Genomic DNA, 26,212 nt, shown 5'->3' on the forward strand with positions numbered 1-26,212 from the left:
CTTTATGTCCACCTTCAGCCAAATTTTCAATTTTTCCATTTTATTTCACTTGTATCGCGCATAAATCACCCGAAGGTCTCAGAGCGCTAGTAGGCAAAAGGAACCTTATGATCAACTGATCCAGGAAGTAGGAGGGCTCAACTGGCTAGAAGAGCCAGGTTTTTAGCTGTCAGTAAGGCAATTGTATCTGTCATACATGCCTCTTGTGTGTATTATGCCACCAGTAGGTAATCAATATACTGAACCAAAACTGATTTTCCTGGCATGATCAAAGTCTCCAAACACCTGTTTACCCTTGAGGAACTTGGCACCATGCCAAAACACAGTCTCCGAACCTGAAAGCGAATAAATACTGGCTATCTAGATGTAAAGGAATTGAGAAAAAAGCTTGACACAGATCAATTAGCGTGTACCATTCCGCATCACAGGGAATTCGATAAAGAATCACTGCTGGATTTGGCACTATTGGACAACAGGGTGTAGGAGAGAAGGGTCTGCTTCCTATGGTCACCTCTACTTTTTGCTGTGATTTTCTGTTTTTTTCGAATTTAGTGTGGCTGTGGGCCTGCTAATCAGACCCACAGCCCAGCTGTTCTCTCTCTAAATTGATACCATGTACTTTAGGTACATACCAGATTGGATATTGGGTCACCTTTGTGAGCCTCTGTATAGTGTACCATAGGTACCCAGGGCATAGGTGCATCCAAGGCCTACCAGGGGCTGCAGCAGGTATTATGCCACCCCTGGCTGTCCATCTAAACTGACACCACAGGCTGATCACTCAGCTTGGGTGAGGTGGTATAATCACCCCTTACTTAGATATAGTATATCTATATCTACCTTATATATAGACACATAGTAACTTATAAGTCACTCCTATGGCAGGCCTTAACAATCCTGGAGGCAGAATGCTTGGTTTTGTGTGAGAGGGTGACCTAGCATGAGCTGAGCCCCCTCTGCAGCTTTCGGAACCATCTCCTTATAGCTGTTCTATGATATAGCCATACCATATACTCAGTGCATTATAATCCTTGCGGTTATTGCTAACTTTGGTTTGGCTTTATCAAACCATGTCATGTAAGGTGTCAAACACTTTGGAATACTACCCCCCCCCCGCCAGTCCTGGCGGCGGGGGTAGCATTCCACCCTTCTAGAGGGAGAAGACATGTAGTTACTGTTAACCCCGGTTAAAGTTAAACAGAGCCTCAGCATCACAAAATGGATGCTGCTGCCACAGACACGAGTCTGACCTCCTGTTGCTGGGGGAAACTCCAGCAAGGGTGGCCTGGACAATAGGTTTCCTGTCCAGGGAGGTGCCAGCACCTCCCCAGACAGGGTTTTGTGTATTGGGGCAGGGAGGGCTGCATTCAGCAATGTTTTTTGAGACACTGACTGGGGCAAACAAAGTGCTCCATGCATAGTCCGGTTCAAACCAGTTGCTAGGGCACTCCAGCCCCGCTCTGGCACGAAACTGGACAAAGGAAAAGGGGTGTAACCACCCCCTTCCCAGGTCCACCCATAGGAGGGACCTAGCAGGTAATCCAGCCCCTAAAATCAGTATAAAGATAGGAGCTGTCTCCCCAGGACTTTAGATTATCCTGGAACGAAACTTTGATACAGAACTCTTGGACCTTCGACGTTCTATTTCTACTAGAAGACTGAAGACATCTCCCTTGTAGTCAAGGAGTGACCACCCTGTGCAAACAGGCACCACCAGTAACTTGCCGGTCTGCTTTGTCGACGCTCCTGCCGGAACCCGAAGACTCAGCGACACAGGAACTGGACTTACAGACTTCTCTGACTCCGATCCACATCCACAGTAAAGGTGAGATCCGTGGCGGACATGAGAGACGTGGGACCGGACACCCTGGACATTCTGAATTTTGCTAACTGCATCGACTCCTGAGGAAACTCGCAGTTGTGCATTAGGGTACGAGAAGCCTCAGACCCGAGCGCCATTTGCACCAAAGCTCAGCCCCCCACACTCCACGAGTGCCACGTGGGGCCCGCTCCTAAATTTCAGCTTTACTCGTCTTCCCGGTTGCTAGCCTGATGGCTAGTTAGCCCTCTGAAGACTTTCCTTTGAAACTAAACTGCTTTCCTGTTTGCTCCAGGCTTACTCCAGCTTCCCTGCAAAGGAGAAGTTACCCAGACCTTGCTGGTCTGCACCGAAGCCAATCTTCACTTCCTGCGTGGGTTGCGTTTGCCAAGGCTTGTTGAGTCCAATCTGGATACCGATGCCGCAGTCAACTAGATCCTAGTGGGACAGCTCGAATCCAGCTCCTGGTCGTCGTCGACACCTCCTGGTCCTCGCGGCTGCAGAGACAAGCTTCACCTCTTCGCCTGAAATCATCTCGACATCGCCTGGTTCCTTCCTCGTACCTACCTGGTCACTGGCTAGTGACCCAGACTCTGTCCCCTCTGCTTTCAGGTACTTCTGTTCCTCGATCCACCCTTTGATCCACCCGGACACTTTTCCTCTGGTCGTCTGCAGCACTTTTTGCAGATCTCCATAGAAAACATCAACGAAATCCGACACCAAAAGGCACCTATGCACCCGGCTTCCCTGGGTGAGGTAACACGAGTACTCCGGTGCTCCCGTGGGTCTTGACTCTCGAAGTGTCCTAGTCTAAAGGGGTTTTATCGTAGCCCATCCGGAAGTGCCCTAAAACTGTAACTTTGACGTTCCCATTATAAGTCAATGGTAACTCGTGACTGTGTTTAGACACTGCACGCATCTTCCGTGGGTCTCCTACTTCCTAACCTTTGGTTGTCTAGTGTTGCCCCAGCGATTCTCTAGGCCCTAGGCCTACTCACTATTTCTGTTGTGGTTCTTATAAAACTAGTTTAGTATATGGTTCGTGAGGCCCCCTAGGTCATTACTGTATATTGTGCAACTTATTGTATGCTGATTAAGTAACTTGTGATGTACTTTGACCTCTGACCTCATAAATAGTGCAGAGGGGTTGTGTTAGAAATAAATATATATATATTTGATATATACCTTGTTTGGTGTCCTTTCATTTGGTATTCAAGGGATTATTATTGGTAAAACAACTGGCTTCACATGCTCTCTGAACTTTTGGCCTAAGACTGCTGGTCCATGCTACCACTAGGATAGCTTGTCTATAAGGTTGACTTTACAACCACCATCAATAAGGGTCCATTTAGACTGGTGCAAGGTGCCACTAGAACTAGTGACACCATATGCGAGGCTAAATTCTCACATTGGTGGGCAGCGGATGGGATAAGAGCTTGCTGTTGTTTTACCATATAATCTTAAAATATAATTTGAAAGATCACATTAAGGTACCTATAGGTACATATAAATCAAGTCTTATAATACTTTAAGTTCTACTGAACACAGCAGTTGTAGAGGAAAGGTCTTAGCACACCCTGACTACAACTCTAGAGAGGTTCTAGTAGATAACATTTAGTGTAGGTAGGTGCACACACCACACCTCACTAGAAAATGTTGTTGGAAGCAGGGCCTAGTGGGCCTCTGCCAGAAGTGGACCCTCCTAGGACCCCTTCTAAATATGACACATTCACTTTTCTTGTATTGAGAAGTTTGTGTTCAGTCAGAAGACTGAGACAAGGACAGAGTCCAACCTTTAACCACCTGGTGGATATCTTAGTGGAGTATGATGCTGAAAAGGCATCCAACCCAGAGTACCTAGGTAGTAGCGAGGGGGGCCATCCCTCAACAGAGAACCCCTTTGATAGAAATCAAGGGGACACTGATGATGATGTGGATGATAACCAGGTAGAATTCAGGGTACTGAACCAGGTTAACTTAGACCTGCATGGGGCTGAGAATGGAAGACTCCAAACCAGACCCCCAAGTAGGCCTAACACTGAGCACAGAAGAAGGTCACTCTCCAGTGGATCTAACCTCTCTGATGTCTCAGTAGGGTCCCATGCCTCAACTCTGGCAAGAATGTCTTCACCACGGAGAAGAGAGCATAAGGCTAGGATGAGGGAATCCAAGCTTAGAATCAAGAAGTTGCCCTTGCAAAAGAGACCCTGGCTCTTGAGAGAGAGAGAAAATTGTGTGGACTAGAGTCCACTGGTGGCAGCATAATTCCTAGAGATAGGGAAAGGTCTCATGACCATAAACACCTAAATAAGATTGTCCCTCCCTACAAGAGTGGGGATGACATCCACAAGTGGATAACTGCTTTGGAGAGGGCCTGCAAGGTACATCAGGTACCCCAGAGTCAGTGGGCAGCAATCTTATGGCTCTCCTTTTCAGATAAAGGCAGAGACAAGCTCCTGACAGTTAGTGATGAGGATGCTAACAACTACACTGTCCTGAAGAGTACTCTGATAGATGGGTTTGGCTTAACCACTGAGCAGTATAGGTTGCTGTTCAGAGACACCCAAAAGACAGACTCAGGACTGGACTGACTTTGTAGATTGTGCTACTCGGGCTCTGGAAGGCTGGTTACTGGGCTGTAAAGTAAATGACTATACAGGATTGTATAACCTTATTATGAGAGAACATATTCTTAATAATTGTCAGAACCAGTTATTGCATCAACACCTGATTGACTCTGATTGGACCTCTCCCCAAGAATTGGGTAAGAAGGCAGAAAAATGGGTCAGAACCAGGGTAAAGCAGAAGGTACAGAACCAAGGTGGTGATCAGAAGAAGCAAGACCAAAAGGCTGGGGAGAAAGCAAAAGGCCAGAAGTCTTCGCCAGGTCCCCAAAAAGCTTCTAATGAGAGGGGTTCCAAGAAATCCAAAAAGAATGAAGGTCCAAAGAAACCATGGTGCAACTTTTGTAAGGTTAACACTCACTGGCTCAGTGATTGCACCAAAAACGAGGCAGCTCCAGCCACCATTGCCCCTAAGGCAACTGTTCCCCCTAGTACAGCTAATAGTGGTGGTTCTCAACAGAAGGGTGTAGTAGGGTTAACCCTGGGAACTGAGATGGATCCTGGCTTAGTCAGAATACCAACTCAAGCTGTTCTTGTCTGTGATGTGGACATGGCTATGTCCTCTACTGTGAGCCCCAGTAACCTGGGCAAGTACAGACAGACTCCTTTAATTAATAACAAAGTGTCTCAGGCCTACAGGGACACATGTGCTAGTGTCACAATGGTGACACACAGCTTTGTGGACCCTGGACAGATCATACTAGGTGACAATTACCTAGTGACCAATGCAAGCAATGTATCTACCACCCATAGTATGGCAATTGTGAATTTCTCCTGGGGAGGGGTAACAGGCCTAAAAGGGTTATTGTTAGTTCAGACCTCCCTGTAGAATGTTTGCTTGGCAGTGGCCTAGAATCTTCAGTCTGGTCTGAAGTGGAGTATAGGACTCATGCAGAGATGTTAGGTATATCAGCACATGTCATTGCTGTGACCAGGTCACAGGTCAAAAATTGCAACACTGAACAGGCCCTGGATCCTGAAATTATGGACCAGTTGCCTACCAGGAGGAGAAGCAGTAGGGTTAAGGCTGGGCCTTCCCCCTTTCCTCAGAAGGAGGATCAGCCTTCCAAGGAAGATGATTGTGAGACCCAAGAAGGAACTGTCCTAAAAGAGCTTGAGGCTGATCAGGTTGAGTTTCTTGGGACAGGAGGACCTTCAAGGGCAGATCTGAGGCAGGCGCAGTAGTACTGCCCTTAAGCATGGGTGAATTTTGCGAATCTGGCGTTCGCGAATTTGCGTATTTGCGAACTCGCAATCCGCAAAATCCACAAATTCTCGTGAATTTTTGGATTTTTTTGTTTTTATAGTGTTCGCAAGGGTTTCTACCAGTTCGCGAGGATTTTGTACCAGTTCTCAATTGCGAACTTACTTGTCGGCACGCAACGGTCGCGACTATGTTGTTTCTACGTCTGGTTCATCATCACAGGTTCACAGCACCCTCTGTTTCAACACTGCCACCCTCTGTTTCACCCATGCCACCCTCTGGTACATCAATGCCACCCTCTGGTTCATCATCATCACTGTAGATTATGGGGGGAAAAAGCAAGCACACCTGCCCTGCTTCAACTGACATGAATTAATTTGGGGTTGATTTATTAATGTGTCACTGTTTTAAAATTACAGTCTGGCACCTGCTTCCTTATCTGTAATTTGCTTTCTGTTGCAGTGCAATTTTTTTTTCCAGGACCTTTGTGGCCTACTTGTAGCTATTCTATGATCCGGCTGTGAGGGTCAGAGCAGGATCATACAATTGTTGCAACTAGCAACTGAACTCTGGAGGGGCCCCAGTCAGGAAGCACTACAGGGAATGGTTACTAATGATGAATTTGAACTTTTGCACCTGCTGAGTGCTTTCAGTTTAGCAAAACTCGTTTTGCTGCAGAACAGCAAATGTAATGCCCCAAACAAACTTACTTGTGAAAGTTGATTTCTAATCCAAAAGTGATCCAAAGACAGTCAAAAGGCCTCAAATCCAAAAAAGGGCAGGCAAATGTCAACCTGAGGAGTTATTCTGATAAAAATCATCATTTTCAGAAATTCTATGCTGCTTGCTAGTGGATTTCTTGTGCAGAATTGCAAATTTTGTAATTTCGCGAGTGCGAGATTGTTGCTGCCCGCCGCACCTACATGTTCGCAATTGCGAACTTATGTCGCACGCCGCAAAATTGTATCACCAAGAAAAAAAAATCCGCTGCGTGCGAATTTGTGGATTTTCGGTAAATTCGCGAGCGTTCGCGGATCGCGAATTTACCGAAAATCCGCTAGCGGAACGGATTTTCCGCCCATGCTTAACTGCCCTTCTCTTGAACCCCTCAGACAGCAAGCTGCTGCTGAGGCTGCTGGGAATGCTAATGGAACCCATAGAGTGTATTTCGATGAAGGGCTCCTGTATTCAGAGGCTAGAGACCCCAAGCCTGGTGCTTCCAGGAGGTTGGTCATACCTTTGGTATTCAGGGGCTTCCTTCTTACATAGGCCCATGATATTCTCCTTGCAGGACATCTTGGCCTGAACAAGACTTGGGACAGGCTTGTCCCTCACTTTCACTGGCCTCACATGTCACAGGATACCAAGGAGTTTTGTCGCTCCTGTGTCATCTGCCAAGCCAGTGGCAAATCAGGTGGCACCACAAAGGCCCCCTAATACCACTACCTGTGGTGGGGGTTCCCTTTGAAAGAGTTGGGATAGACATTGTTGGACCAATGGTTCCCCAAACAGCCTCTGGGCAGAGGTATATTCTGGTGGTAGTGGATCATGCTATCAGATACCCAGAAGCTATTCCCCCAAGGACCACAACAGCACCTGTTGTGGCATGAGCCCTCCTGGGAGTTTTCTCAAGTGTGGGTTTTCCGAAGGAGTTTGTCTCAGACAGAGGTGCAAACTTTATGTCTGGTTATTTGACTGCTATGTGGAAAGAGTGTGGAGTGAACTACAAGTTCACCACACCCTACCATCCATAGTGCAATGGTCTAGTTGTCTAGTTGAGAGATTCAACAAGACCTTAAATGGCATGATTAAGGGTCTACCTGAAAAGCTTAGGTGAAGATGGGACATCCTACTGCCATGCCTTTTGTTTGCTTACAGAGAGGTTCCACAGAAGGGGGTTGGCTACAGCCCTTTTGAACTTCTGTTTGGGCACCCTACATGTAGTTACTGTTAACCCCGGTTAAAGTAAAACAGAGCCTCAGCATCACAAAATGGATGCTGCTGCCACAGACACGAGCCTGACCTCCTGTTGCTGGGGGAAACTCCAGCAAGGATGTCCTGGACAATAGGTTTCCTGTCCAGGGAGGTGCCAGCACCTCCCTAGACAAGGTGTTGTGTATTAAGGCAGGGAGGGCTGCATTCAGCAATGCTTTTTGAGGCACTGCCTGGGGCACACCAGGTGCTCCATGCATAGCCCGGTTCAAACCAGTTGCTGGGGCACTCCAGCCCCGCTCTGGCGCGAAACTAGAGAAAGGGAAAGGGGTGTAACCACCCCCTTCCCAGGTCCACCCATAGGAGGGACCTAGCAGGTAATCCAGCCCCTAAAATCAGTATACCACTGGTTGCTCCAGGCTTGCTCCAGCTTCCCTGCAAAGGAGAAGTTACCCAGACCTTGCTGGTCTGCACCGAAGCCAATCTTCACTTCTTGCGTTGGTTGCGTTTGCCAAGGCTTGTTGGGTCCAATCCGTATACCGACGCCGCAGTCAACTAGATCCTTCGTGGGACAGCTCGAATCCAAGTTTCTTTGAGATTCTCCGCTCGGGTATAGGCGAAGATGGGTGTCTCTTTGAATAGATCACCGAAGTCTGGTTCTGAAGATAGGATACGCCAATGTTTCATTATAATACTTCTGTATGTTTGACTGGACGTGGAATACCTGCTGACCAGTACTGTTCTTTTGTTATCTTTTTTTAGAGTGCCCTTCAGGGCTTCTGCTCGTGGGATGGTGGAGGCGCGTGTTATGGCCTCGTCAATAGTCTCTTTGGGGTATCCTCTTTTTGCGAACATCTTAGCCATGATTTCCATTTGATGGATGCTGGTTTCGGGATCTGATACAATGCGTTTGATCCTCAACATTTGACTGAAGGGAAGATGTTTTTTCAGGGAGTTTTGATGAAAGCTGGAGTAGTGAAAGGTGTTGTTGCGATCAGTGCTTTTGCGGTATAAGTCTGTTTGTAATCCTTGGTTTGTGGATCTTATGAGTACGTCAAGGAAGGTTATTTCTTCACTGCTGATATAAGACACCCATCTTCGCCTATACCCGAGCGGAGAATCTCAAAGAAACTTTATCTAAACAGACCTTTGAACATCGCACATACACGGGTACCCGTCCATGTCATCATTGCAATAACTGCAATAACATTATAAAAGGCAACATCATCAATCATCCCATGAGGGGATTTGAGATTAAATTGAAAGTTGACGCAACATGCGATTCATGCAACTTGATCTGTTTGCTGAAATGCCCGTGCGGCATGATCTATGTAGGCAAAACAACCAGGAAGATCAAAACCAGAGTAAATGAGCACAAATCTAATATTAGAACCAGAAATACCAAATCCAGCATCGCTGTTCATTTTCTCGAAGCCAATCACAACGTGGCACAGTTGAAATTTCTCGTCTTAGAAATGGTACCCAACACAGAAGAAAGAGACACCAATAAAACCCTCCTTCAAAGAGAAACATCCTGGATTTACAGACTTCAGGCCATGAAGCCTCATGGCCTCAACGACCGTTTGGAACTAAGTTGTTATCTATAGTACCTTCATGGTACACGTCATGCACTTTGCCACCTATATTGGTCTGATATGCTTGTTCCTTCACCCCATTCACTAACTCAGCCACCTTTTATCCTTCACACCCTATTCCATTCAAAGATGGCTGCCTATACGGCGACTGTTTTTCTAGCCCATTATTTATGTTTATGACTCCTGTCTTCATGACGCCAGAACTCACCGAGCTTCCCGCTTGTGAGCTTCACGGAGTTTGCTGAACTCCGTTCGCCCCTCCACATCACCCGCGGATACTCCGCACCGAGATATCAACTAACTTCGTAAGTTTCACCCTTCACTGAGCACATACCCACAAGTCCCGGCATCACATGGTCCTCATGTAATCTTTTTTGCCCTTCATTTTTTCAGGCTCCGCAAACCCGAGAACGCCACAACTCTCGTAAGTCTCGCACGGACGAGACATTTGTTTACCTTGCATGTGACCCTGCTCTTAAAGCATCCGGGACTATCCACAACCTGTCGAGCACTAGCCACAGTATTAGCATGCACACAACTCCGTCGGCTTTATTTTAAATACCACTTCTATCCCGTTCGAGAACCCAGCCCTTTCACCTTGCTCAACCGCCCATCTTATACACTTTGCGCACTTCTTACCTCTTCACATTTTTTCAAAACGCATGACACTCCGTTTCACCCGAAAAGTATGCACCGCATGCACCATTGTCATATAATGTTTTTGTAATGATCGTATTTCAGTATATTGATGAGCAAGAAATGTTTGTATTTTTTGTAGTGCTCCTTGACAAAGAGCCCATCGGCTCGAAATGCATCGGAGCTCGCACGTTTAAAACCCAGGTTTCATCATGAACTACAAAATTGGAAAAAGTTTGAACGATGGAAACTGAGAATGTATCAGTTTTTATAAAAACTTGCAAGTAAACCTTAACCTTGAACATTGATTGTATATTCATTGGTTACATGTATTGGAGTCGACTGTTTCATTACAAACGAACCACTACTGAGTGCCCAATTGCAGGGATGCATTTACACTTGAGGTAATGCACTCAACCTTTCAATAGATACCCGGCGTATTCGGACAGTTACGTCACCTGCTGGAGCACCTAAAAATGTACTTCTAACAAAAATACCCTCAAAGACTACCCTCTTCATTTAACTAGTGCTGTGCGCCGTGCCTACACACCTTCTTGCTTAGTGATTGTTGCCATGGTGCCCAGGATTTTGATTAGTGATTGCAATCCTGCGTTCAGCTATGGTGGCAGCTCTCCAGAGCAGGCAAGGGAGCTTCATGTATGTGGTTGGTTGTAAATAAACTCGATTTCCCCTGTAGCAGTTGCATGAAGTTTACTTCAGTAGCACAGAAAATTAAGTTAAACTTCTCCACTGAAGTAAAATTCAAAATGCCCCTTGTTTTCTATTCTGGGCTCCAGGAAGCACACGCAGAAGTGATTTCGAAAAGCAAAGTGCCAAGCAGCAAAGTGTATTTCTTGGCAGTGGGGCATGTCTCCCACTGCTCACTGCGCGAAGCAAGGACTTTCTTTGCTGAAAGGTGGCTAAATTACTCACTGCTGGGTTACAGTGGTTTCAGGGCAGCCATGGTTTTAAACCAGAGGCCCCTCCGACCCCTATTCATTCATTGCTCATGGAGGGGGGCTGTTAATTTCGAGCAATATCAGTAAACCAGCTTTAATTAAAACCAAGTGCACAAGGAAAGAGCACTTGTTAAGGGAATAAAGTTCATGTGTTAAACATCTGTTTTGGAAAATAAAAAAGACTATATGAAGTTGCAAATAAAATACAGTGCTTTATCAGGAGTTGTTCAGAAATGAAAAAACACACCACGAGCGGCTCAGGAAACAAATATAATTACAGTGTTTGTTTTTAGCATGCAAAATTTGCTCATTGCGTATGCTACCAAACATTAGGAATACTAAGCATTAGCTACTCCGAGTCAAACGCTTGGTCCATTTCTTTAAATTTGACCTGTACTAAGGCGATGCCAGCACGAATGTGAAGAAAGACCACGTTACTGTTAAATGCAAGGTTCTGTTTTTAAAAGTTATATTGCCGCTTTGCATGGTAAGAGCCTTGGTTTTGTTTATCGAAGTCAAATATAAATGCTCCAATTCCAAAACAAGGGCAAGTGATCGCCTCCATCCCTTCACAATTACCGCTGTGATTAGTCTCTCTTGTTGACTTTATAAGAATGCCCTGCCAGGCTCCATCCTTCGATTACAAGTGCTCCGGAGAGAGGGTTGATACACTTTTCTGGGAAAAACATCGACCATTTGCACAAAATTTAACTTTCTGGACAGACCAGATTATGGCACTTTAATAAATAGTTTTCATAAAGTCTTTTGGGCTCCTTTTCAACACCGTAATTCTTTATCGGTTAACTTTAAATTAAAATTGGAAGAATGTAGAAAATTCCAGGATACTCGTTATGGCCTTTAAATTGCATTTGCTGCTTTACAATTACATTTCAAAGGCAAAAAATGCCTGATTTGGGTGGTTATCTCAAGTGTTTTTTTCACTTGTTAATGCAATCCCGTGCGGCCTAAACAGTTTTAAAGCACCGAAGATTTCACTTACTGAGTGCCTGGGGAGCAGAGGTGGCTCCGTGGTCTGCGTGGGAGAGGGAACAAGGCCTCACGCTCGCCTAACGCTTCTCCTTCCTCTCCCTACGTCGCTGTACTGTACTGTGTCACTGAATTCAAGCATTCCCCCTAATATGCCCTCAGACTCCATAGCAGCGCGACACACCCACACATGGGAGGCGACACAGTACTGTGTCGGGACACACACTTTGGAAAGCACTGCTCTAGGCCCTAGGCCTACTCACTATTTCTGTCGTGGTTCTTATACTACTATTTTACTATATGGTTCGTGAGGCCCCTAGGGCATTACTGTATACTGTAATATGCTAATTAAGTAACTTGTGATGTACTTTGACCTCTGACCTCATAAAGAGTGCAGAGGGGTTGTGTTAGAAATAAATACATATATATTTGATATATACCTTGTGTGGTGTCCTTTAATTTGGTATTCAAGGGATTATTATTGGTAAAACAACTGGCTTCACATGCTCTCTGAAGTTTTAGCCTAAGACTGCTGGTCCATGCTACCACTAGGTTAGATTTGTCTATAAGGTTGACTTTACAACCACAATCAATAAGGGTCGATTTAGACTGGTGCAAGGTGCCACTAGAACTAGTGACACCATATGCCAGGCTAACTTCTCACACAGGGTACCACAATATTATTGATTTTATTTAAATCCTGTACTATTCCATACTTTCCGTTTGGCTTTTTAATTCCCATAATAGGTGAATCACAAGGACTGCTCAATATTTCTCTTAGAATACACTGCTGAAGCATTTGGTCAATCACAAGAGAAACTCCTGCTATTATCTCAGGACTCATTTTACACTCTGGTGTGTTCAGATGGGCTGCACCAGGTTTCACTGTAACCTGAATAGGATCCACACTTCATCAAATCAATTTATTTTCCTGTAATGTCCCATACATCAGACCTTACGAATCTCACAGCTCTGCAGGTAAATCTTGTTCAATGAGAAGTGAAAACAACTCATCCACTTCTGTCCCTTGCTTCACTAGCTTCATTTTAAACGCAACATTCTCATCTCTGTGTTTGGAAAGGAATACCATCAGGTGTACAATAGACGGTGGTAGAATTCATCTTACAGAGCAAGTCTCTCTCTAAAAGATTCACCAGACTTGTATTGCATACCACAAACCGATGCATGTCTCTGAATTTCCAATATGAACCTCTATTGGCTTTGTGATTGGAGTTTTAATATGCTTATTAGACACTCCTACAACTTGGATAGTTTCTCCAGAGAGGGGTAGGTTAGGAATTTCTGCTGCTCTCAAAGTAAAACGGGTAGCAACAGTATCCACTAGGAATGTAATATCATTACCTTCCGCTTTTCCATCAACAAATGGACCTGACTGATCTACCTCTAGAGTTGCGCCAAGCACGCACTCTTCCTTCCCCCTCCTGACATTGAGATGAGCCTGAATCACTCTCATTGCATTGCAACAAATATTACGAGACCATTTGCACATTTTGATTCTTACCAACTTGTTCACCTGCATGAAATCCAGTGTTCGCACTGTACCTCTGCACTTGTGCATTTACATTATTTGGCATAGGAGCTTGTGGCGCCTGTATCTGTGGAGTAACTACCTGCTGCTGCTGTTGCTATTGTTGAGTCACAACCACCTAATTCTGCATCTGTGAATTTAAATTTTGATTCACCCCATTATTTTTCTGAACAGTTCTACACTTGTTCTTCCAATGTCCAAACTTTCGGCATACATGACAAGGATATTTCTATTTCTCAAATCATCTTTTTTATTTTTTCCGGTACCTATGCCACCACCAGATACCTGACTATTCTGGTTCTGACCCTTCATCTGATAATCTGCTTGAGAACCATTGTTTGCTTCTTGCTGTTCTGCTACCTTCACTTGTGCCCACATCATTTTCTCCGTCAACTTTTTATGTCTCGACTCAATATCATCACTACAATATTTAGCATATCTCAGAATCTCATCAATCGTCTTACTCTGCCAACAAATTAAATGTTGCTGAATCATGTTACTAATCTCTGGTCTCAAACCAAACTCAAAACGATATACAAAATGTCCCATATTTTTATCACCAATATTCTCAAATCCACTGTACTGTTTAAACAACTGTAACAACCTTTCATAGTATGCCTGTACTGACTCTTTTGGTTCTTGTGTCATCCTGTCTATTTTAACCCAATCTGTTTCCTTTGGTGAAATTTTACTCTTCAACTAAGTTATTACCTGATTGTACTTTTTCATCACCTCATCTGATGGCGCTCCCGTTTTTGGATCTCTTTGGTATTCTCCTTTAGGCCAATCAACAGTAATTTTACATTTAGTCCACAAATCAGCTGGAACTACAATCTCAAACAAACCATCTAGACAAAACCTTTGAAACCTGCACAAACCTTTCTACCTGTTTGTACCATTCAACAGTTTTTTCTCTCAACCTAGGAAAGTCATTCGTAAAAGACAATATATCCTGTCAATTCCAAGGAACTTGAACATATCCACCACCTGGAACGTCTCTCATTGGACACACCCTTTCAGCTTGTCCTGTCTGTAGGACGGAGGATATCTGACTATATGGTTACCCCAAATTTTTGCCTAGTGTTTTGCTGGTTTTCGACTTAGTTGGCCTGGGATCCTGCTATTCAGGGCCCCAGGCTATCTGCTCTCCCTATAAAATGGACTCCATGCACTTTAGGTACATACTTGATTGGGTATTGGGTCACCTTTGTGAGCCCCTGTATAGTGTACTGTAGGAGAGTAGGGTCTGCTATCCTATGGTATCCCCAAATTTTTGCTTTTTGCTTCACTGGTTTTCGACTTACTGAGGCTGTGGGCCTGCTAATCAGACCCCCAGCCTGCTGTTCTCTCTCTAAATTCATAATACATGTGCTATAGGTACATACCACAATTGGAAATGGACTCCTTGTCAGCCCCTGTACCATGCACTATAGGTGCTCAGGGCATAGGTGCCACCAAGGCCTACCAGGGGCTGCAGCATATCTTTTGCCACCCCTGGCTGGTTCTTAAATTGACACAACTGGCTGATCACTCAGCTGGGGCAAGTTGGTGTAATCACCTCTTGCTTAGATATAGTATACCTATATTTAAACCTATATCTGGACACATATAAACCTGTGAGCCACTCCTATGGAAGGCCTTATCAATCCTGGAGGCAGAGTGCGTGGTTTAATGTGAGATGGAGCTCGAGCATGAGCTGAGCCTGTCTGCAGCTGTCGGGAACAACTCCCTAAGCTGTTCCGGGATAATGCCATGCCATATACTATTAGGTGCATTATAATACTTGCGGTTATATGTCATCTCTGGTTTGGCTTTATCAAAACATGTTGTGTAAGGTGTCATACGAATTGGAATACTATCCCCTCGACAGTCCTGTCGACGGGGATAGCATTCCACCCCTCTAGAGGGAGAAGACATGTTGTCGTGTTCTATCTAGGACCCCGATCAATATTGTGACCTTATGCCCCTATACGGCTATAATCCATTCATACCCCTATAATGGCATAAACGATCAGAGATATATTTCAGCCATATTTCAGAAACTCGCCTCTGCAGCTCATTACAGTACATGACACAGCAGAAGCCACTATCTTAGATTCCTAGATTACACTCCGAGTTCTTCAACAAGATAAACCCCAGCAACCTGGGAAAGCCCCGCTTGCTATGTTTTGATTAGTAATAGTACTCTAATGAGCACTGAAAGGACGATCACTTCCTAGTGACATCTTTATTGACGTCTTATGTCCAAAAACGTACGTCAAACAAGGCACCTTTCAGGTATAAATATTACCAGCGTTGCCTTAAGCAAAGAGCGATGGTGTGGTGAATACAGGAGCAGAACAGCTGTCCCTTGCAGAGCCCAGCAGATGCAAGCAGCCCACGGACGCTGCCCCTCCTCCTCGACGCGCTGAGAGAGACACTGTCTTTTCTCCTGCCGAGAAAATCCAGCTCCGGCGTTTCCAGCCTACTCTTGCGAGTGACTGGGATATAGAGTCCTGGAAGGAGATACAAGACCTCCAACATTCTATTCCAGAGGTATGGTGTTGACTAAACCCTTGGAGAGAATTCTTGAAGCAAACCTTGGCAAAACCAACTTAACTTAAACTGCTACTTACTCCCTTCCACGTGTTAGGCTTAGGTCAGGTACACTGGGGTAGGCGTAGTTAGAAGCACCAGTTGAGTACGTTAGCCAAATGTATATATGAATGTATATATTTTATTCATTTTAAACCATTGTATGGCTAAGAAACCATATCAATGCTTTTACAGTAGTATTTCGCAATCCTCCTTTTACTGTACGCACTTTTTATAATAACAAGTCTTGCAATTGTGGCAATTCATTTCTCTTGCATGAGAAGAAAGACTGTTCAATAAATAATACCTTTTATTGAAAACGCCTGTCTCTCTATTCTCTGCATATTGGTGAAAGTAATCTGCACAACTGACTGAGTAAAATAACTGTCTATTGTTTCACACGACTCTAGAGATTGACTCTTATTCTAAGGAGCAAAGTTGTCATGTTTATGCGGTTGTTGGAAAACTGAATCCCTTCTTGTCTGCACCTGGGGAGCTGATCACTTCCTATTCAGTCAAGAAAGTTTCCAGTGACCTCTGAGCTAGTTGGTACAAACCCAATTAAGTTTAGCATAGTCAGTAGAGACCTGGAAGACCGCACTTCTACGTCTACACTGCTGTTTATGTTATTCCAATGCGCAGGGCCTATAGGGAAAATAGGAACTACACTACATGGCGCCCAACGTTTGGTAAGGCGATAAAACTAACGCAAGACGTTAGAGTAACTCAGTCGTGCTTTTTCACACAGACCCTTTCTCCCGTAAATACTCCAATAGACGTCTGGAGTGGGTGAAAGGTTAAAATCCGCCCGAACTTAGTAGGAAGAGATTTCTATGTAAAGCTCTGGTTTATTCAACGTTGAAGGATACAGTGTTCCAAAATATTGTGCACCTAATCTTTGTCTCCTTGGAGACCTGCTCTGCAAAACCTTCATTTATACAATGTCAAATAATGGCAATGAAAACGGAACCGTTGATGCCGCAGTAAATGCGACTCAGCAAGGTCCCGATGGTACAGGGATTACTGAACCGGGTGCGATAAACATCCCGGTCAACATAAGAAAAACTATAACGTTAAAACTTATAGAAAATGGACTGACCACACAAGGTGGCACAGTCGTCTTCGTGATAGAGGCACACGAATATCGACAGACAGAGGTATTCTATTCATGGATAACATTTCCAGCGGCAAACACTGCAACACACGAGTTCCACTACTACATAGTAGGGGATCCACCGGATGAGTACGCTCCTTTCGAGGAGATTGAAATCCCATTAAAATACCAAGAGCACCTGCTCTGGTTTAAAGGCGCCCTAAAACACAATGATCATATAACCAGTCTCGGTCCACTAGGTAGACCAGGAGCAACGTGGCCCGTTTTAGCCAGCTACACACCACATCCGGACATTGCAAAAAGGTCAAAAGATGAGCTGTTAGTACAGCTAAAAACACTAATTAAAATACATAGACAATTAGTCCAATATGTAATGCCGACTGCAACAGTCCAAACAACTGTTAATGTTCCACAGCTGACCCCTCATCAGGGGAACACAAATAAAATTACACCACAGAACATACAATCATGTCTTGGTAAAAAACCCATAAAACGGGAACAAATTCCTTTCTGGTTAGCGCAGAAAATTACTCAAATAGAGGCAGTATTTCCGAATACTACCCCTATTGAGAAACACAGAATTCTGACCATCTGCCTTCCAATGGGGGTCGCACCACACGTGGAGGACTGTGACACTTGGGGTACAGTCTTTGCTACCATTTACACGAAAACACATGGTGTTCCGTCAATGGCCGTAATACCAGATGTGCTAAAACAGATTCAGAATGAATATGGTCCAGAACCTGCTTTAACTCTTGGTATGAAATTACTGAAAGACTTCAAGCAGGTCTCGGCTATATTACTAGCCAATATAAAAGGAGAAGCAGCATCTGTGGCGATCCCCCAGAAACAGATATAACAGATCAACCAATTGAGCTTGCCAGAATTATAGAAAAATGTTATGAGGAACTAGGTAGAGATAGCTTGGGTGGGAAACCAGTAAAACCCCAACTACTCGAAAATCCTGAAAAATTATTTATTAAAAATAATCAGAATACTCCTAAAAAGAGCTGGGATGGAAATAAACAATCCACTCCCAAGGAAAAAGTTTTCCAGTCCAGAGGAAGGTCTCCTCGATGGAGGAAAAGAACTCCGACTCGAGAACACCAGTCTCCCCAGAGGGAGCCCTCTGAGAAAAGATACAACCTTAGAAATGGGGATAATTTGAAGAAGCCTGATAGATATCAAAGTATTGATACACGTCCCTCTCAATCTTTTTCGCAGAAATCGAAAAGAAGAGGACGGTCAGACCCAGGAGAGCACACCAAGTCCAAAGACAAGGAACCTGCTCAAAGTAAAAAGTTACAATTTCCAAGAAAGAAGGTAGCCAGTATTAGAGTAATCGAACATGCAGAGAATACTGAGGACACAGCTGAAAAACGGGGAGTGGGCACAGACAATGTTAGACAGTGCAGCAGAAATCAGCATAGCTCGCAAGATCCTGATGAGTCATCTGGAGACAGTGGACACGAATGAATACATTCAGGTAGAAACTGCTGACACCAGAGTTAGCGAACCTCATAAGATATAGTATATATGTAATGTAGTTCCTATTTTCCCTATAGGCCCTGCGCATTGGAATAACATAAACAGCAGTGTAGACGTAGAAGTACGGTCTTCCAGGTCTCTACTGACTATGCTAAACTTAATTGGGTTTGTACCAACTAGCTCAGAGGTCACTGGAAACTTTCTTGACTGAATAGGAAGTGATCAGCTCCCCAGGTACAGACAAGAAGGGATTCAGTTTTCCAACAACCGCATAAACATGACAACTTTGCTCCTTAGAATAAGAGTCAATCTCTAGAGTCGTGTGAAACAATAGACAGTTATTTTACTCAGTCAGTTGTGCAGATTACTTTCACCAATATGCAGAGAATAGAGAGACGGGCGTTTTCAATAAAAGGTATTATTTATTGAACAGTCTTTCTTCTCATGCAAGAGAAATGAATTGCCACAATTGCAAGACTTGTTATTATAAAAAGTGCGTACAGTAAAAGGAGGATTGCGAAATAATACTGTAAAAGCATTGATATGGTTTCTTAGCCATACAATGGTTTAAATGAATAAAATATATACATTTGGCTAACGTACTCAACTGGTGCTTCTAACTACGCCTACCCCAGTGTACCTGACCTAAGCCTAACACGTGGAAGGGAGTAAGTAGCAGTTTAAATTATGTTGGTTTTGCCAAGGTTTGCTTCGAGAATTCTCTCTAAGGGTTTAGTCAACACCATACCTCTGGAATAGAATGTTGGAGGTCTTGTATCTCCTTCCAGGACTCGATATCGCAGTCACTCGCAAGAGTAGGGTGGAAACGCCAGAGCTGGATTTTCTCGGCAGGAGAAAAGACAGCGTCTCTCTCAGTGCGTCGAGGAGGAGGAGGGGCAGCGTCCGTGGGCTGCTTGCATCTGCTGGGCTCTGTAAGGGACCGCTGTTCTGCTCCTGTATTCACCACACCATCGCTCTTTGCTTAAGGCAAAGCTGGTAATATTTATACCTGAAAGGTGCCTTGTTTGACGTAAGTTTTTGGACATAAGACGTTAATAAAGATGTCACTAGGAAGTGATCGTCCTTTCAGGGCTCATTAGAGTTCTATTACTAATCAAAACATAGCAAGCGGGGCTTTCCCAGGTTGCTGGGGTTTTATCTTGTTGAAGAACTCGGAGTGTAATCTAGGAATCTAAGATAGTGGCTTCTGCTGTGTCATGTACTGTAATGAGCTGCAGAGGCAAGTTTCTGAAATATGGCTGAAATATGGCTCTGATCGTTTATGCCATTATAGGGGTATGAATGGATTATAGCCGTATAGGGGCATAAGGTCACAATATTGATCGGGGTCCTAGATAGAACACGACAATGTTACTTTACTGAAACGCGGTTGATTTTTAAAAGAGCCTCAGATCCACAAAATGGATGCTTCTGCCACAGACACGAGTCTGACCTCCTGCAGCTGACCGAAACTCAACCAAGGAGGCCTGGACAAAGGATTTCCTGTCACAGGGAGGTGTCACACCACCCCAGACAGGAGATAGTGGATTGTAGCAGGGAGGTTTGAAAGAAACCAGACACTGCCTGGGGCGCACAAGGCTGCCCCTTGCATGATCCGGCCAAACCGGTTCTGGGGCACACCAGCCCCAGTCCCAGCACGGCCTGGATCAAAGGAAAGGGGTGTATCCACCCCCTTCCTGGGTCCCACCCATAGGAGGGGACCTAGCAGGTAATCCAGCCCACCAGATTCGAGTAAGAGTGGGAGCAGTGCCAATGCAACTCAGATTATCCTGATGAAACATAAGAAACGAAACTCTGGACCCTTCGACATCCTACTCGACGTAGAAGACTGAAGAATCTCCCTTGTGGTCAAGGAGTGACCACCCTGTGCAAACAGGTACCATCCAGCACCTCGATGTCTGCTTTGTTGCAGTTCCCGCCGGAACTCGAGCGACAGAGATCGACGAGATCAAGCTTGCCTGCCTTCTTACAGCCCGATCCACAGTCCCTGCAGAGCTGAGACCCGTGGAGGTGACCGGAAGCGTGGGGCACGCCATCTTGAAAAGACCACGAGACGCTGACCATGCAGCCCACAAGTGACCCTCGAAGCTGTACACCAGGGTTTGAGAAGCCCCAGCCCTGAGCCACTTTTGCACCGAAGCTCACCCCTCCACACCCGACGAGTGCTGCGTGGGGCCCTTCTGCTTTATTTGGCTCAATGCGTTGGCCCGGTCACTTGCCAGCTGGCTTGTGGCCCCTGTGCCGGCGAAAACCTAAATACGACTTGTGATTCTGGTTGCTCCAGAATTGCACCCGCTCCTCTGAAAAGGAGCACCCGCTCTGACCCTCCTGGTTCGAGTGAGAAGCAATCTCCCAGTTCAGCGTGGATTGCTCTTGCCAAGTGTTGTTTGCTCCGATCTTGAAGCCGACAGCGCCGACGGTGAGAGCCTGCGTGGGACAGCTCGTGACCCGCTCCTGGATGTCGCAGATGCCCCAGAGCCCACGTGGCAGCGGAGAGAAGCTCCTCGACAACCACCTGATTGCGCCCGACATTGCCTGGTTCCGTCCTGGTTCCACCCTGGTCACTGCTGAGTGACCCAGACTCTGTCCCCTCTGCTTTCAGGTACTTTTCTACTCTGATCCACCCTTGGATCACACCGGACACTTCTCCTTCACATCGCCTGCAGCATCTTCATCTTCAAGCACCAAGAACCTGCGTGACGAAACCCGACGCCACTTCGACCCTATGCATCCACTTCCTGTGGGTGAGGTAACATTGAAACGCCGGTGTTCCCACACTGGTACACACCTCTAGGGTCTGTGTCTAAAGTTTTGTCCTTCTAGGTTCAGCGGAAGTATCCTTAAACTCTATTTGTGTAAACTTTACGCACCATTGACTTAACATTGGTGCATGCGTGTGCTTTAAGCGCTGCACCCGAATCCCACGGGCTTTTCCCGACTTCAGCATTGCTAGTCCCGACTGCTCCCAGCGATTCCCTAGGCCCTAGGCCTAACCACTGTTCGATTGGTATCTCTTATACCACTTTCCTAATATATGGTTTGAGTGGCCACCCGCCCTCATCCACACTTGTGCAACTTTCATATGTTATACTGTGCTTTTGTTTAAACGCTTGTGCCCCTTTGCTCATAAAGAGTACTGGGGATTATCTTGAGTAATAAATACATATATTTTTATAATATATACTTGTGTGGTGTCCTTTCATTTGATATTACAGGATTGTGATTGGTAAAACAGCTCGCTTAACACGACCTCTTGAGTTTAGCCTTTAAGGCTGCTTAGTCTATGCTACCATTAAGATAGCTTGTCTATAAGGTTGACTTACAACCAGACACCATAAGGGTTGTTTGGACTGATACAAGGTGGTTCTGGTTCAGGTTCAGGTTCAGGTTTTAAAGTCTTTATTTCGATAATAAAATCATAAAAGACATTTTCAAAAAAACGTGAAGTTTTGAACATACAGATTATTATAAAGAGTTGGAATTAAAGCAAACACAATCATAGTTTCAATTACTGTATACAAATTCGAATTTCATGAAATTCATACATAGAGTATAACATTATTTTAAAATTACAATTAAACAGCCTGACAATACAAAGACAAACCTGACCTAGAAATTAAAAAAGATTAAAAAGGTTGGAATTAAAAACATTGGAATTAAAAAAGAGACAGGATCTTAATCATTTCTGCTTACTTCTCGTTCTAATCACCCATGCCCACCCCAAGAATTTGGCTACGCTCACAACAATTACATCAGAGGTGTTAGTTTTAAGTGCCCAAATAGCCTCAGCACACCTTTGTATTTAAGTCGCTGGCAAAGGGGTTTTATCCATTTACTTCGAGGGGCTTGATAAATCGAACAGGCAAATAGAAGATGACCCACACTCTCCTTGTGTCCCGGGCACCAAGGGCAATATTCACTCACTCCATTAGACCAGTTTTTAGTGAACGAATTCAAGGGCAAGGATCCCACACGAAACTGGTGGTAAAGTTTCTTGTCAAGTGGCCTAGTGATAATGTCCCAATAGTTCTCTAGGAAGGGATCCAACTTGTGAGTCAGGAACCTTCCTGTTAAACTAGCGGAGCCAGAAGCAGTGACCAAAGCTTGACGAACAGAGGCCCAATAAAGTGCCTTGTACTCCTGTGTTGATGGAAAAATATTAGATCCCGGGGAAACCCACAACTGTTCAAGGCCCATTTCAACCAGGATCGATTTTACTGCACGCAGCCATGGAATACCACCAGACCCCCAAATTGATCTTACTTCTGCAAGCTCATTAGCAAAAAGACTAAGGTCAGGAGAGGTCCAAATATGTCTCCAAAAGCCACCAGTCTGTACCTTGCCATTTCGTTTATTGGGTTACAACCCATATCCAGACAGAGTGGTTTAGATGGAGAGGATTGGGGTAGACCTACAAGTTTCCGCATGAACTTGCACTGCGTTTTCACCAGGGTAGAGAGGTCCATATGTCCCCAAAGATCTGCCCCATACAAAATTGCAGCGTTAACCTTGGTGGTATAGATCCGAAGTGCAGGTTTAACTCGTTTAGTAAGGGACCTTTTTTGCTCTTGTAGGAGACAACCCATGAGACGCGCACATTTTAAATGTAATGTGTCCACCTGCGCTTTCCAACGGAGACGATAGTCCAAGGTTACTCCCAAATAGGTCGTAACCTCGACTTGTTCCAAACTCTCTCCATTCATAGTCACTGCACTCCTTAGGGGAAGACTCTTAGTGAGCACCATAAATTTCGTTTTGCTCACATTAATCTTAAGATCATTGATGCGACAGAACTCCTCAAAGCGGTCCAGTGATAACTGTAAACCGCTGCGGGTCTTAGAGAGGAGTAATGCGTCATCAGCGAAGATGAGCATAGGAAACCTGGTCCCCCCCAGAGTGGGTGCATCAGTGGGGGTACTAGCAAAAAACTTAACCACTTGATCGATGAACAATAGAGCGTGGGCGCCAGTACGCACCCCTGACGGACGCCCCGTGTTACGGGGAAGCAGTCCGTCACCTGTCCTTGGCCTCCCCACCTAACCCTTGCAAAATTGCCCTTGTGTAATCTGACAATCAGATCTAATAATTCTATTGGCAATCCCAGGTCTCTAAGAACGGACCAAAGTTTGGCCCTTGGCACCAAGTCGAAGGCCGACTTCAGATCGATAAACGCGGCATAGATAGTTCCGCCACCCAGCAGCACCACCTTCCAGTAGATCAGACAAAATCTGAAAACCTTATCGATGGTACTTGTACCAGATCCGAAGCCGGCCTGCATTGGGGACAAAATACCCTCTAGCTCCATCCAGCTCTGAACTCTTGCAAGGACCATCCTTGCTATGACCTTTTGGAATGAGTCTATAAGGCTAATTGGACGGTAATTCCCTGGGTTCGAGCAATCACCTTTTTAAAAAATTGGGAGAATCTCAGCCCCCTTCCATGACACGGGGATCCTGGCCCCCTTAGCAATAGTGTTTGCGATCCTGGTTATGTAGGGAACCCAAAGTTGGGGATTGTTTTTATATAGATCAGCTGGAATTAGATCCATCCCCGGTGCTTTCCCCCGCTGGGTCAGGCCAAGTGCAATCTCGGTCTCCTGTTCTGTAAAAGTCAGCTCTTCTATATGGACAAACATAGTTTGTAACCTGGGTAAGCCTGTAGTGGATTCTAAATTCAAATCCTTGAATTGACCGGAGTAGAACTCCACCCAGGCTTCTGCGGATACATGGTTAGTAGGTATTTGGGAGTCAGGATTTCTGCCCCACTTTACAATTTCCCAGAACTTAATCTGGTTATTGGAAGTGCAGGCATCCAGAAGGTCAGACCAATAATTATCTTCCCACTCTCTTTTTGCTTCCCACTGGATTTTATATACTGTGCCCTGGTTTCCTTTATGTCACTCAAAATCCTGGACTTAACTGCTTTCACTAATCTGCTGTGGGCCTCCCTACATTGCTTGTTATACCATTTCTGCCGGGAGGCATGAACCTTTGGGGTGCCTTTGGTTGGCGGCAGCGTTAGAAGGACCTTGAGCTGGGCGAAGCATTGTTCATGAAGTTCACAAATATTATCAATATCCCCCCTAGTGGTGACAAGGGTCGAAATGTCGTTAGCAGTCTTGGAAACCACATTCGTAATGCTATCCAGAATAGTCTCATTCCCCACAATCCTTGTCCATTTAAGCCTTCTTCTATCGTTGGTCAGGATAGTGTCCCCTGTCGAGTGAACAACTGGTGGAATCCTTCCACATGCACCCGGAAGTCTCAGGCTAAGTGACAGAGGATTATGATCGCTTTCAGGGCGGGGTACTACCTCCATGTCTATCAGAAGTGGCCAGTATTCCATCTTCAACAAGATATAATCTATACGGCTTTTCCTTAGCCCATTATCAAAGGTGGAATTGCCTCCCTGATCAGAGGCAGTACGGCCATTTGTAGCTCTTAGCCCCCAATTCAGGCACAACCCCATCCAATGTAGAGCTGCCTCAGTCCCTTTTGTGATTTTATCAACGGACAGTTCTGGGATCTTCCAAACCACATCCTCTGCTAACCCCCAATTATCCCCTACAGCATAAAGGGGCTCAAAGGTACAGTTGAAATCCCCAGCTAGAACAAGTATCTTGTCTCTCCCTATCCCTTCAAGATATGTGTCCACAAAGTCTACAATGCTAGGGCAGCGGCCACCCGGTTGGCCTCGTGCATAGATATTATTGACTATGAGATCCTGGTAGCCGTCCCTGCTTAATTTAATACCCAAGAGATCTGGGTGATCCGCAAATATTTCAGTTGGATGGTATCCTATTGCCTGCTTAACCCATGTCACTAGCCCTCCTGATGCCCGGCCCTTGCTGCCCCTTATAGCTGGTTTGTAAAAAATTTAAAACCCGGCCCTATAAATTGGATCCGGTGCCCAGGTTTCTTGAAATAATAAAACATCAAATGTATCGATGTATTCTAACCAATCCTCAGAATCCATCCGCCCCTTAATCCCTGCCACATTCCAAGAGGCTAATTTGAGTGTTTCCTGTATTGTTGTAACGCTACGTGGCCCACTCCGGTCCACTGTCATGGGTGCAGCTAAGCTCACTTGATGACTCTCCACCCTAGTCGCATCTCGAGCCATTACCACCTTGCTAGTGTCCCCCTGCTCGAACCCCACCTCACTAGCACCTTCTATCACACCCCCTGTGGGTATTTCAGAACTCTCACCTGAATCCAGCACCTCCATTCTCTCTTTCCCAACAACCCCCTGAGGCATCTCCAAACCAGCTCCGTCTGCCTCGCTCACCCGATTCCTCATAACCTTTTCATTCCCTGCAACCGGGTAGAGTCAATCAATGGCCTCCAGGCCAGAGATGGGCTCAAAGCGGTTAAACAATAATGGGTACTGCGGGAGGTAGGGTGTTCTATCAACTTGGTGCCTCCTGACTGGCAATCTTGAGGGTAGATGTCTCGGGGGAAACTCACAGAATCGCCTTGGATATAAATAGCCAAGACCTAAGGTCTGCACATCCCCCAATCTTGCAAACCGTGCTTCCCTACGTAAGAAATCTACCACCCAGGGATCTTTAAAAGATATAATAATACAATCCCCCTCTAAGTCCTTACTGCCGTAACCCACCCAATCAACTCTCCTCACAAACAAAATTTCAGTCGAGGATGATGGGGGAAGGGGGCGATTTTTGTTTAACCAGAATACCACTTTGTTACG

Source organism: Lissotriton vulgaris, chromosome 6, assembly GCF_964263255.1.
Source record: "Lissotriton vulgaris chromosome 6, aLisVul1.2, whole genome shotgun sequence".
NCBI lineage: Eukaryota > Metazoa > Chordata > Amphibia > Caudata > Salamandridae > Lissotriton > Lissotriton vulgaris.